This window comes from Pecten maximus, chromosome 11 (assembly GCF_902652985.1).
Source record: "Pecten maximus chromosome 11, xPecMax1.1, whole genome shotgun sequence".
Lineage (NCBI taxonomy): Eukaryota > Metazoa > Mollusca > Bivalvia > Pectinida > Pectinidae > Pecten > Pecten maximus.
Genome location: NC_047025.1, coordinates 24,312,362 through 24,326,027, shown reverse-complemented (window position 1 = coordinate 24,326,027; position 13,666 = coordinate 24,312,362). Strand labels below are relative to the sequence as shown.

General features: G+C 37.3%; 1 pseudogene; it reads right to left on the bottom strand.

The window, feature by feature from the left end:
• Positions 1–13,666, bottom strand: part of LOC117337326 — a 60,863-nt pseudogene that overhangs the window by 37,174 nt on the left and 10,023 nt on the right.

Sequence of the window (13,666 nt, the reverse complement as noted above, 5' to 3'; positions counted from 1 at the left end):
ATGCAAAAAATCTCAGTTAAAGAACCTTATTTAAATTATGTTTTTCTACAGGAAATTTAAAGTTAAGGAATTTTCATACAAGAGTTCAGAATCGTTGATTAAACTGGCCCCGGCTAATCTCAACAAACAGTCCAATTCTATTCCACTATATCCTGAAGTTAAACGTAGGCATTACTTACTGCCAAAATTGTATTTGTATCAGCATAAGTGATTCTGACTTACAAGATGTTAAGGTGACATATTAACATGAAATAGTTTAGAAATCGTTCTTTTGTTTTTCTTGTTTACTTTGTATTTGAAGCAAGTATATTGGGCACGCGAGTATACACCAAGAAAGGTTGTCTATGAACGCCGCTACCAAAAAGTGCAAGAATGATATATCCCTATTACTTATGAGAACCATGCTTCTTACATTCACTGGGGCCGCGGTGGCCGAGTGGTTAAGGTGTCCCGACACTTTAACACTAGCCCTCCACCTCTGGGTTGCGAGTTCGAAACCTACGTGGGGCAGTTGCCAGGTACTGACCGTAGGCCGGTGGTTTTTCTCCGGGTACTCCGGCTTTCATCCACCTCCAAAACCTGGCACGTCCTTAAATGACCCTGGCTGTTAATAGGACGTTAAACAAAAACAAACAAACAATCTTACATTCACTAACTTGGATAGTTATGACGGTAAAGTTACCCCGTGATTAGAGTAAAACAACAATGGGAATGTGAATGAAGTGTTACACCGAAATCTGAATGTACTGTTCACGGAAATGTGAATGTACTGTTCACAGGAATCTGAATGTAGTGCTACATGGGAATATGAATGTAGTGTTACACCGAAATCTGAATGTATTGTTTCACGGGAATCTGAATGTAGGGCTACATGGGAATATGAATGAAGTGTTACACCGAAATCTGAATGTACTGTTCACGGGAATCTGAATTTGGTGCTACATTGGAATCTGAATGTAGTGCTACACGGGAATATGAATGAAGTGTTACACCGAAATCTGAATGTACTGTTCACGGGAATCTGAATTTGGTGCTACATGGGAATCTGAATGTAGGGCTACATGGGAATATGAATGAAGTGTTACACCGAAATCTGAATGTACTGTTCACGGGAATCTGAATGTGGTGCTACATGGGAATCTGAATGTAGGGCTACATGGGAATATGAATGTAGTGTTACACCGAAATCTGAATGTACTGTTCACGGGAATCTGAATGTAGTGCTACATGGGAATCTGGATGCAGTTTTCATAAAATGCAGTCGAAGGCCGTTCAATTACAATCATGTGTAACTAGTTACGTCATTTGTGCAATCTTCCTAACTAGTGCTGTCAATGATACTTGACATTTTGAGTAAGGGTAATGCAGATCCTACTGTATATCGACCTGTACATAGCCATGCATTTCTCGGCTATATAGACATTATCATCTGTTATACCTATCCTCGGGCTGTGATGTAATAAAAGACTATTGAACCAGAAGGAAAACAAAGGTATATCATGTGACAGGAAAACAAAGAGATATCATACGACAGGAAAACAAAGGTATATCATGTGACAGGAAAACAAAGGTATACCATGTGACAGGAATACAAAGGTATATCATGTGACAGGAAAACAAAGGCATATCATGTGACAGGAACACAAAGGCATATCATGTGACAGGAAAACAAAGGTATATCATGTGACAGGAAAACAAAGGTATATCATGTGTCAGGAAAACAAAGGTATATCATGTGTCGGGAAAACAAAGGTATATCATGTGTCGGGAAAACAAAGGTATATCATGTGACAGGAAAACAAAGGTATATCATGTGTCAGGAAAACAAAGGTATATCATGTGACAGGAAAATGAAGGTATATCATGTGACAGGGAAACAAATGTACATCATGTGACAAACAAGCTTCCATCTATTACTGTAAAGTCGGTAATTACCATTATCGATTTCTAACCCTGCATGTTTAGTAAAAATCTTTCTTATTACGTATACATGACAACACGTAAAATGGTTCGACAGAGCAATTTTTTTCTGAATGCACTCAGGCGTGAAGAGATTTTTCATAATATTTTGTATTTATTAGGATATATCTCCGTTATTACTGAATGGATTTTTGTTCGGACACCAGCAGTAAAAGGGTTGATTTATCGCCTTTAAAATGGTGTAAGTTATATATAACAGTATCAAAAATTAGAAGTGAAAGTGGTGGCCGGAATTTCCCATATGAAATAAAAATCTCGATATTTACAACTGTTTTCGTTATAAATAAAAAAAAACCCATATCACAAATATTACTGATCAGATTTTTGTTCGTAAACCACCAACAAACGGGGAATTTAGTATTCTTTCACGTGATATAAACTGTCTGAATACATGTTCGATATTAATCGCAAAAGTGGTGGCCGGAATGAATTGATGTGGTGTGAAAAATTGATAAAATAATCAAAGTTACATGTAAATTTCCATCTTTATCGGCCCATAACTCTTTTATTGCTGAACCAATTTTTGTTCGGGTGACACTCTAGACAAGATAATCTGATGGGCTTTAAGCTGATATGACTTTTAATAATATTCATTACAAATTCGGTGCAAAAGTGGTGGCCGGAATGAACCTAGGTGAAATTCACGGACGCCATTTTGAACAAAATGTGAATGTAAAAACAACACAAGCTACATGTAGGTTCTGGACTACAAGGGAAGTAACTCGAACGGGAAAAAAAATTACCTGTATAACTTTAAGCCATTCTGTTACTAGGCTCTGAGACGTGGACGCAGTTCTACTTCAGAGCCCATTTATATGTTTATCTTTTTTTTTTTTTATAAGTTTTTTTATTCTTTTTATTTTTATAGAGAGTCAATATATTTTTGTTTCATTGTTATATGAAAATGAATTTTTAAAACCTACGATGTTCGGAACATGACTAGTTTTCTTCCGAATCTCTAATATTTGCACGCCCTTTATGTTTCAACGTTTTGCAATGTTCTCCAGTCACAGCCAATCATCTCATCCATCCAATCTGGAAACCCACAAGAACAACTACAATTTATTGTGATACTGTTATTACTTGCCTTTTTTAGTTGTGATGCTATTTTAACGAACTGTGGAAACGGCATGAAATGACCCTTATCTAAACACCAAATTAAGTGATCCCGCATTTGATTTTCAATGAAATGAGTTTTTTGTTTGAATGAATTACCATTAAAACAAAATTCTACCATATTAGCTATTGCATAAAGCCCACAACGTTACCGTTATTTTGTTCATACCTATATACAATAACATGCATATACATATTAGACTTATATTTTTATTCAAAATTGTCACAAATCATTTTACAATATAGCTCTGGTATTAACTGATCCTTCAATTAGGAATTTATATTGGTCACGAGAAATCTTACATGTATCCCGTAATTAACTGATAGATTAACATCCATTGGTTCAGATAGACCTTGAGTAATCATTACTTGATGATCTGCATACCAGATATAAGTTAAAGTGATTGTCAGGAACGTCTAACATGGAACACCTTAGCCTGTTGGTAAGCATTATGTTTAAATGTGGCGACGATCCTATTCTCGTGATAGGGGAGTCCAGATACATAGGAGCTAAATAAGTTAATGTTAGAACATTAGGCTTAAAACTTATGTTGAAAGGATCAAGTGTCTGCGGGACATGCCCTGAGAAATATAATTGGTGAATATAAAACCCTTGGTGGGCTCCTATTTGGAAGCTGTATAATTCTGTGTTATGGATAACCGTCACGTATGTTGTTGTCATAGCTATACCGATCGAGCTTTACGTGTATTCATTTGAGTTTGCAGTTGCACGTTTAGTATCGCGGTGGAAGAAACTGTTTTTGTCGTGAATTGTCAGTGTCGGATTGGCTGCCTCATCGCACGAAATAGGGAGAGTCGTCTCATACAATCGCAGCAATAGCGCTGCCGTGCCTAACTACGATAGCAGAGGATTGATCGTGATCTCAATTTTCCTAAGAAAGTGTTAAGTCATGCAGCTCGTATCTTTGTCTAATGCTGCATTAGTCTAGTGCACTACGCGCCATGACATTGCCCCCCCCCCCCCCCCCCCCCCCCCCCCCCTCATTTGCTTCGGTGTTTACCTTTAACGTGACAGGTATGATTAGTTTCCATTGTATTAATACGTTAATAATGTCATATGGATACAGTCTTATATAAGTCGATTATTTATTTGAGAGTTAACAATGATGGATGAAGACACTAGAACGACTAAAGATGAGAGAAATTCACAACTGTTTTTACATGGAATATGTTATTCCCGGAAGCATTTAATCTAACTTCAAAGTTTCGTGATCGCATAATGAAAACAAAACAGATCAAATATAAGATAATGCCACAATGACAACACAAATCCCCAGTAAATGAAACAAGAAAAACGACAGGACGACTGATTATCAATACCTTTCAAAGGCCGACAGCCTTCAGGAGAATGAATCTATCCAGACATTGATAACAGGAGGGCTGCCACTATTTTGATAGACATACAATGTATTATGCATTATTGGTCGCCATGTATATCAAGCATTGTTTACAGATCTGTCGACTAATCAAATTACCCGTTGCAAAACCGCTCTAGAGTAGATAGCCTAATTCCGTTTCACAAGTGACGCATCTATAAAAATACAGGTCAAGGTCGCCATCTTGGCCAGGGTCCTGACCAAGTGAGCTTCGATTGGTCAATTCGATCGGAAAATCGTTGGTTTGATTTCAGACTCAAGATTCCCGCTTGCTTACATGATAACGTGTTTGTAAGATGAAGCTTCGACATTCAGTAACGTATTGAAGGGCGTCAAATCGTAAGAGCTTCACGTGGCGTGCCCTTGGTATGAGGTTATCTTTATTCTTTTGCAAAACATTACATCATTGCGTAAATTCTCCCAATCATGTCTTTTTCACGTTTACGAAGTTTACCTAAATAGAACACACTAACTATCTTGTTTACAACGTAACCGGAAACCAAATTTGAATATGTTAACGTACCAGGTACGAAGTGTAGTCAAAAAGCATTCAGAAAGTATATATGGCAGTTAGCGACCATGTATATTAATATCATTTCATCTTACCGGAAGGCGTTTACATAATTTGGACTCCGCATACAGACGATGGATAGTAGTGAAATAATTGTTTATATCTTATCTTCCGTTTATTTTGTTAATAGCTAGACATTTTAAACACAAATCAATATGAATATACTGTTGAAGGTCACACGTGTCCAAATAACAAATATCATTTTCGTAAATAACTTCGAGTCGAGGCCGTCCGTGTGTAGAATAACTTTCATCCCATATCACAAATAATATGGCGCATGATACAATTCGTAACAGTGTGTTACCGTTTTTGTTTACACACCGCGGTGTGCAACCACACTATGACTCTATCAAAACAACTAATACATGACTGACGTCATCAGTTAAATAACAAAGTAAGTCAACGCAGGTAAACGATGTATAGACGTCTCGTGACTTCTGGCATTTATTTAAGGATTAAACTGTCTTTTTTTTGGTGTCTATGGTCGATATAGATGCCAGAGCTTTGCTAACAAACGTCATATTGTGCGCATCTATATCGACCATAGACACCAAAAAAGACAGTTTTATGCTTATATTTACATTCTCGACATATTTTGTTGCTCTTTTTGGAAATTAAAATTGAGCTCGAATAAAAAATGCCAATATTCAGCGACTTCGTCAATGGGGTTCGACAAATGGAGCAGCATATTTTTTCAAAATTCATTTGTCAGGTGCAGATTGGCAAACACAAAAGTGCATTGAAATAATACGGAAAAAAGTCTGTTCAGTCCTTTTTACTATTTGTGTAACACTTTTGTATAAAATTTCTTTTTGATACTTTTTAATTAACATAAAAAAACGACGTAGTCCCAGGCTTTTTTTCATAGAGCCATATGATTGTTTACGTTAGTTACAAGTAGTTCCGGTGGGTGACTATATTCATGCGCGGCATGGATTGATGTCACATTTTGGGTGTCAATTATGCTCACATAGACTGCAGATCTTTTTACTTAGTTTATATCGTGGCTTTGCCACCAAAATGTAAATATAGCTTTATATCGATTTCTAAAACTCACACGATATGACTTCCGGCAGTGTAGCACTAAACAACACAGGGATAATGTCATGTAATGAAAAGTCGGCATGTTGCTTCTTTCTCTAATTCGATCTTTTGGTAAAGTCGAAATGTTGCTACTTTCTCCAATTGGATCGTTTGGTAAAGTCGAAATGTTGCTACTTTCTCCAATTCGATCGTTTGGTGAAGTCGGGATGTTGCTTCTTTCTCCAATTCGATCGTTTGTTAAAGTCGAAATGTTGCTACTTTCTCCAATTCAATCGTTTGGTGAAGTCGGAATGTTGCTACTTTCTCCAATTCGATCGTTTGGTAAAGTCGAAATGTTGCTACTTTCTCCAATTCGATCGTTTGGTAAAGTCGAAATGTTGCTACTTTCTCCAATTCGATCGTTTGTTAAAGTCGGGATGTTGCTTCTTTCTCCAATTCGATCGTTTTTTAAAGTCGAAATGTTGCTACTTTCTCCAATTCAATCGTTTGGTGAAGTCGGAATGTTGCTTCCATCTCCAATTCGATCGTTTTGCGTGTTCGAATCGCATAGTCACTAACTGAAAAAGCTTTATATTTTTTTTTCGTAGATGGTCGGAGAAAAGGCTTACGCAATTTTCCCGTGACCTTTTAAACATGCTCTTTTCTTTTATCTTTTAACTCCCTGCTTCGCCTTTCTGTTTCAGCATACTCGTCATATACCCTTTATAACTAAAGCTGTTGAATTATTTCTATTTCGAAGGAAAATTATTTTCCGCTGACGAGCATCATGAAAAGTGGACAAATCTAATTTGTATTCCATCATGTATGTTAAAGAGGGTGCCTTACAAGCTATTGATAATATAATGTATAAGTTTTTGAAAAGTCAAACTGAAGAAAATGAATGTTGGTATATGGTAGTAGTAAATCCCTATGACTTCGGTCACTAAGAAAAGGTAAGAACTGGGACTACTCCGTACTGTGTGTAAAAATGCCGCGGGGGGAAAAAGGTCTTCTGATTACGATGTGATGACACTTGACACTTTACGATGAAAGTTTGGATTAGGAATATGACTATAAGATACGCATAAGTGGTATCGATTTCATGCACCGCAACATATACATACATTGTATTTGTTTTGACTTTATTGAAGTATATCAGAGAATTATTTCCGAACAGGGCGATCAAACTTTTCGGGTGGGCCTATCTGGTACAGATATGAGTGGCACTACTCTGTTATGTATGAAATGACCCGAGAGAGGAAAGTTATCGCTGTTTAGATTAGTAAGTGATGATAACAGTTGAAATGGGCGAGGAATGCGGAGACAATGAAAGGATTAGTGCAATCACTTTCATGTAAACATTACAACGGTACAATAGGCAAGCAAATATATACATCGTCGTATCATATCGAACTCGGTACCCCATAAAGCGGGTCGGGAAATGGCGGATGAACAACGCATAACGAGACTTCTCCGAGAGAAGAAGGAGGAAATTGAATGGAGGAGATTAGAGGCAAAGAAGCGAAGAGTTGAGAGCATGGAAAAAAAGACAAAGGAACTAGAGGAGAAGTGCAGAGCGTTGAGGGGAAAGCTACAAAATGTACGTATTTCATAATCTTAGCGGATATTGTTTGAGTGTTGGTTTCTTCCGTATTTTAATGTACTATGACGATATGGAACTGGAAAAGTCATAGTGAAAGAAATTAATTAATTGATGTCAGATGAAAGTGAAAGCATGAGGGACAGAATGTTAAGAACAGGGTAATATTGTGAGGTATTTTGTAAAAGAAAAGCCATGGCACTGTTCTTTCTAAATGAATAGAGGAAGGGAAATTGTATCATTAAACATAATTGAAGTACAGGTAAGCCTGGGAACCAGGTGGGTCATTTATCAGCTAATAACTGTCCATCTCATTAGGTTAGGCCCCACCCATATTATATAGTTGACCAAAAGATGCACCTATTAGATTATTGTATGTTAAGAAATATAAATTTTAGTAAAACACTAAGGAAAGTGAGACAGAGAAGGGATACCATCAGGATAAAGTGTTTGTGTTCCCTGCGAACGTGAGACAGAAAGAGATACTATCAGGATAGGTTCTCTGTGCTCCCCGAGAAAGTGAGACAAAGAGGGTATACCATCAGGATAAGTGTTATGTGCTCCTTAAGAAAGTGAAACAGATAAGGGATACCATCAGGGAAGGTTGTTTGCGTTCCATGAGAATGTGAGACGGAGAAGGTATACCATCGAGAGAGATTGCATGCTCAATGAGGGAGTGGGACAGAAATGGAATGCCACCAGGATAGGTTTCCTGAGATTTGAGCGAATGAGAGACAGAGATAGGGATACCATCAGGGAAGGATGTCTGTACACGGAAAGAAAGGGAGATGCGGAGAAATATGGACATGTACGGGAGAATGTTGAATGTTCAGAGACCCGCAATTCGTTTACGCCATGTTCCATTCAACTTGCAGGATATAAAAGAGTACGAACAACTCATGGAGGAAGTGGGAAGGATTAAAACAGCTGGCGTAAGTTAAATGTACGTGATAAAATATCAATCAATATAATAAACTAACTGATAGTTTCCTCTTCATTTGCAGAGAAGATGGAAGATAAGCACTTATCGAAAGTGAGTATCGGTAACCCCCACCTCGAATATATACAGTTATCACATATAGTATTTTGAACATGCACAGAAATTATATTTCAGTCGTTATCAATATATTTGATTTTCTTAAACTAGCACCTAATTGGGGTTGATAATTTCTGATGTTGTTAGGTTATCAAAATGGGCGTAATAGAGGGGTATATGTACAGTATACCAAGAGACAGAAAATGAAACAAATATATTGCATTACTCAGTTCTGCTGAGAAAAACAGATAAGAATATGTTCACGTGTATTCCTCACCACGTTCTAAGGGGGTTATCATCACTGTAACAATTGTGGAAGTTTAAATCAGGCGTGGTATAGGCTATTCATGAATGGTGAGATCTCGGCGTGAGAGAGCGTGAGAACAGCAGACAAGGGACAGTAGCGGGCAGTGATACTGGTGGTAATCCTCCCCCAAAAAAATAACAACTAGTGCAATGATAAACATGCCGCACCAGCGCGGTAGGATTCCAAATACAATTTATCGTTATCGCATATATAGTACTATCTTCAGTCAAGGTCATTGATAGAATCTTACATGGTTCTGTTACAAAGACAAGGCTATCTCAACCGGAATCAAGGGTTTAGCTGGTCAACACGAGAAAAACTTTTACACCATAGGCGAAATTCATTTTCCCGACATGTTCATAAATAAACAAAAAACAAAACAAAAAAACAAAAAACAAAAAAAAAAACACCTGAAAACCAAAGGGCTGAGACGAAGGTTTCGGCAGTCACAACAATACTATGACGGAAACAATACAGTTGTATCATAATTCATTATTCCCGTGTGAGATAGTCCTTCCCTACAACAACGGGGTCATCATGTGAAGTATGTGATGAATATAATACTTTTACTCTCATGACTACGAGACCGTGTTAGAGAGCCTCGTGATGTTAGCAACATGGCGGATATAAAATTTGACATAGAAATACAAAGAATTTTGGATATCTCCGAATTTTAGCATTGAACATTTTCTAGATAGATACCAAAACGAAATACCAACTTGGATTTAGCGAATGATCAATGTTCATTTTATCCTTTATTCACGATGGGAACTCATGTCATCAGTACAACGATAACCTGTATTTGTCCTTCAGGAACTCCTAGACTGATTCTCCTTGTACTTACAAGGGTCTCAATTCAAATCTATATTTTTTCTGTTCTTATTTTGGCTCGGTTTTATCGATTTTGAGTTGGAGTTACGGTTCAGTATTAAGTTGGTACTACGCCATGTTTTTATTTGGATGTTTGGAGTACGGTAGTAAACGAAGCATAACGAAAATAGAAAGGACTGCACCGCAATATTCCGGGACCTTTTGTCATCAGGTTAAAATCAATGAAAATATTATATGTATATAAGGTGGTTTGTCAGCTTTAACTACAGGATTGGCAAATTGTCCTACTATTATTACTTCTGACTATATACCTTATTAGATGTTTTATATCACTGCAATAGTTTGACAGAATTAAATGACTACGTGGTATATATAATAGATATGCATTATATTTTTATTATGTTTATCTATCTATGTTTCAGCAGCTGGCTGAGACATGATGCAACATAGGCAGTTACTACTACGTAGTTGGACAATGGCGGTCAGCAATATGAGTAACTACCTATTGGGGCAATGACGGTCATGAGTATGAATCGATTACCTAATGGGACAATGGCGGTCAGAAATAATAGTAGATTACCTAGTGGGACAATGATGGTCAGATATAAGAGTAGATTACCTAGTGGGACAATGATGGTCAGATATAAGAGTAGATTACCTAGTGGGACAATGATGGTCAGATATAAGAGTAGATTACCTAGTGGGACAATGGTGGTCAGATATAAGAGTAGATTACCTAGTTGGACAATGATGGTCAGATATAAGAGTAGATTACCTAGTGGGACAATGTTGGTCAGATATTATAAGACTCTATCATATGTGGTCATGTAGGATAGGGATATTCCACCCTCTGGGTCACAAAATGTGGTAAAACCCTCGGCTGCCGAGGGTTTTACCACATTTTGTGACCCAGAGGGTGGAATATCCCTATCCTACATGAACCACATATGATTGAGTATTTTTCTCTCATTCCCCAACCTAAAATATGCAAAAATAGGCACTATCTGTCGATAGCTTTCTCAGATAGACGCCATTTTTTCTCAATCCAAACTTTTTTTCTACTGCATATAATAAAAAAAGAACAGCGCCAATCGATTTACCATACCCCATATATGCAAACGACGTTTGCTTGTCTAAAAACGAAGGAAACCATTCATTTCCACAGTCTAACGTTGTTTCAGCAGCCCTGTCATTGCAAGCGAAGCCAAATCACTTGATGTTGGCCAAGCTAGTGTGTCCTTTCGCGTGAAAATATAGTTCCATGTTTTATTAATAAAAAAACAATAAAAGAACGTGTTTTTTTACATAATTTATATCATAAATAAATTTTTTTATTAGATCTGGCCTAGCACATGGAGCAGACGATGTGTTTACAAATCTATAGATAGATCTACTTTCGGTTCGGCGACCTACTTTTGTATCATTGCGCGCGCGTGGCTATCCTACACCGGAAGCGAGGTAATACACACACAGCAAGCATGGGTGTATTTACCTGGACAGACCAGTATGATACCGGTAGGGATGAGAGAAAAGAGTAGATTACCTAGTGGGACAATGGCGGTCAGAAATAATAGTAGATTACCTAGTGGGACAATGGCGGTCAGAAATGATAAGAGTAGATTACCTAGTGGGACAATGGTGGTCAGATATAATAAGAGTAGATTACCTAGTGGGACAATGGTGGTCAGATATAATAAGAGTAGATTACCTAGTGGGACAATGATGGTCAGAAATGATAAGAGTAGATTACCTAGTGGGACAATGGTGGTCAGATATAATAAGAGTAGATTACCTAGTGGGACAATGATGGTCAGATATAAGAGTAGATTACCTAGTGGGACAATGATGGTCAGATATAAGAGTAGATTACCTAGTGGGACAATGGTGGTCAGATATAATAAGAGTAGATTACCTAGTGGGACAATTGTGGTCAGATATAATAAGAGTAGATTACCTAGTGGGACAATGGTGGTCAGATATAATAAGAGTAGATTACCTAGTGGGACAATGGCGGTCAGAAATAAGAGTAGATTACCTAGTGGGACAATGGTGGTCAGAAATGATAAGAGTAGATTACCTAGTGGGACAATGGTGGTCAGATATAATAAGAGTAGATTACCTAGTGGGACAATGGCGGTCAGAAATAATAGTAGATTACCTAGTGGGACAATGGTGGTCAGAAATGATAAGAGTAGATTACCTAGTGGGACAATGGCGGTCAGAAATGATAAGAGTAGATTACCTAGTGGGACAATGGCGGTCAGAAATGATAAGAGTAGATTACCTAGTGGGACAATGGCGGTCAGTAAAAAGAGTAGATTATCTAATGGGACGATGTCGGTTAGATATATGAGTAGAAAAGAAAGTATTCTGAATGCAGGGTATTTCATGTATAGATTCTCTCGAGGTATTTTAAAGTTGCCATAGTCATTCTTTCCATGCACTCCAACAAGCAACTCCATAATCCTACCAGAACCGGCAGGGATGAGTAAAACGACGAGTATAATGTGGACAGATATCTTGTAGGCCATACAGGCTGTATCACATTGCTAATTGGACGGAAGAGTATTGTGTGTATTAATAAAAACCTACTTTTCCTACAGATGTCCAGGAATTATTTACACATGCCATAAAATGCTCAGCAGAACATTCCCACAAATCATACATGAATGATGTAACTAATACATGCCCAGTTTAACTTCTGCGAACCACATAATTTGATGTTACTGAAAACATAATAATTAACACGACATGAACCATTCAGGTTTACGTCTATTTTATCATTTATTGATGAGTCTATGTCTGTCTTTAGTGTGATTATTCCTGCTGTTCTAATCGCTCGCCGCCTGCTGTGTTGAGGTATGACTTAGCTCTTGCCACCTAGAGAGTCCTTATTGTGAGCTGCACGAGGTTGCATAGCAAATCGACATTGTAAATAAGCTTTCATGATATGCACGCCAAATAGGCTAATTAATAAGCGAAGGTCTATGAACTTAAAGGTCAGAAATAGACACGAAATGACAATGACAGACTAGCCTTGTGTATCCACGCTGTACTGAGAATGGATTTGTTATAGATAACACAAAATATTATCAACATTTTGACAACGTGAATCATAATTAGGGTTTCAAAACATATACTCGCAACGTGTCTTTTATTTGACAAGTTGTTGTAAGAGAATAATGATTAATTACACTTCCCTGGTATGAGTTTTGTTATGCTATAAACTTCATGATTTAATTTCGTTGTTAAAGACAATTTCGTCGAATCAACAGAACCAGGCATTCACATAAAGCACTGTTTGGAACAACAATCTAAATATCAGAGTTAACACTTCAGTGATGCATACCATAAATTACGTAAATATAGCGGAATCTTTTGTTCATGTGTAGCTAGCTGTAACCATAAAATCAATACGCCGTTTTGTTGTTGTTTTTTTTGTTACACTGACATTGCATATAGTTCTTTTATTTAAGGATTGAATCTTGATTTGGTCGATTTCATGGGGTCATGAATTGAGTTGCTCTTGAGACAAATTTAATGAACTGCGAAGCAGTTCATGTTGAATTTGTCTCAAGAGCAACTCAATTCATGACCCCATGAAATCGACCAAATCAAGATTCAATCCTTATATTTCAATTGGTTTTTTTTTTCGAATAAAAAAGTCGGTCTAGATGTTAATGTCTCGAAGCTTGTGCAAGTCCAAATGCGGAAAAGCCAGAGGAGTTCCGGATTGTGCATGTCTAGTCGGTTAAGTAAAATAGTCCACAATTTTAGGATTAAGAACAGCATTATTTTGTCAAAA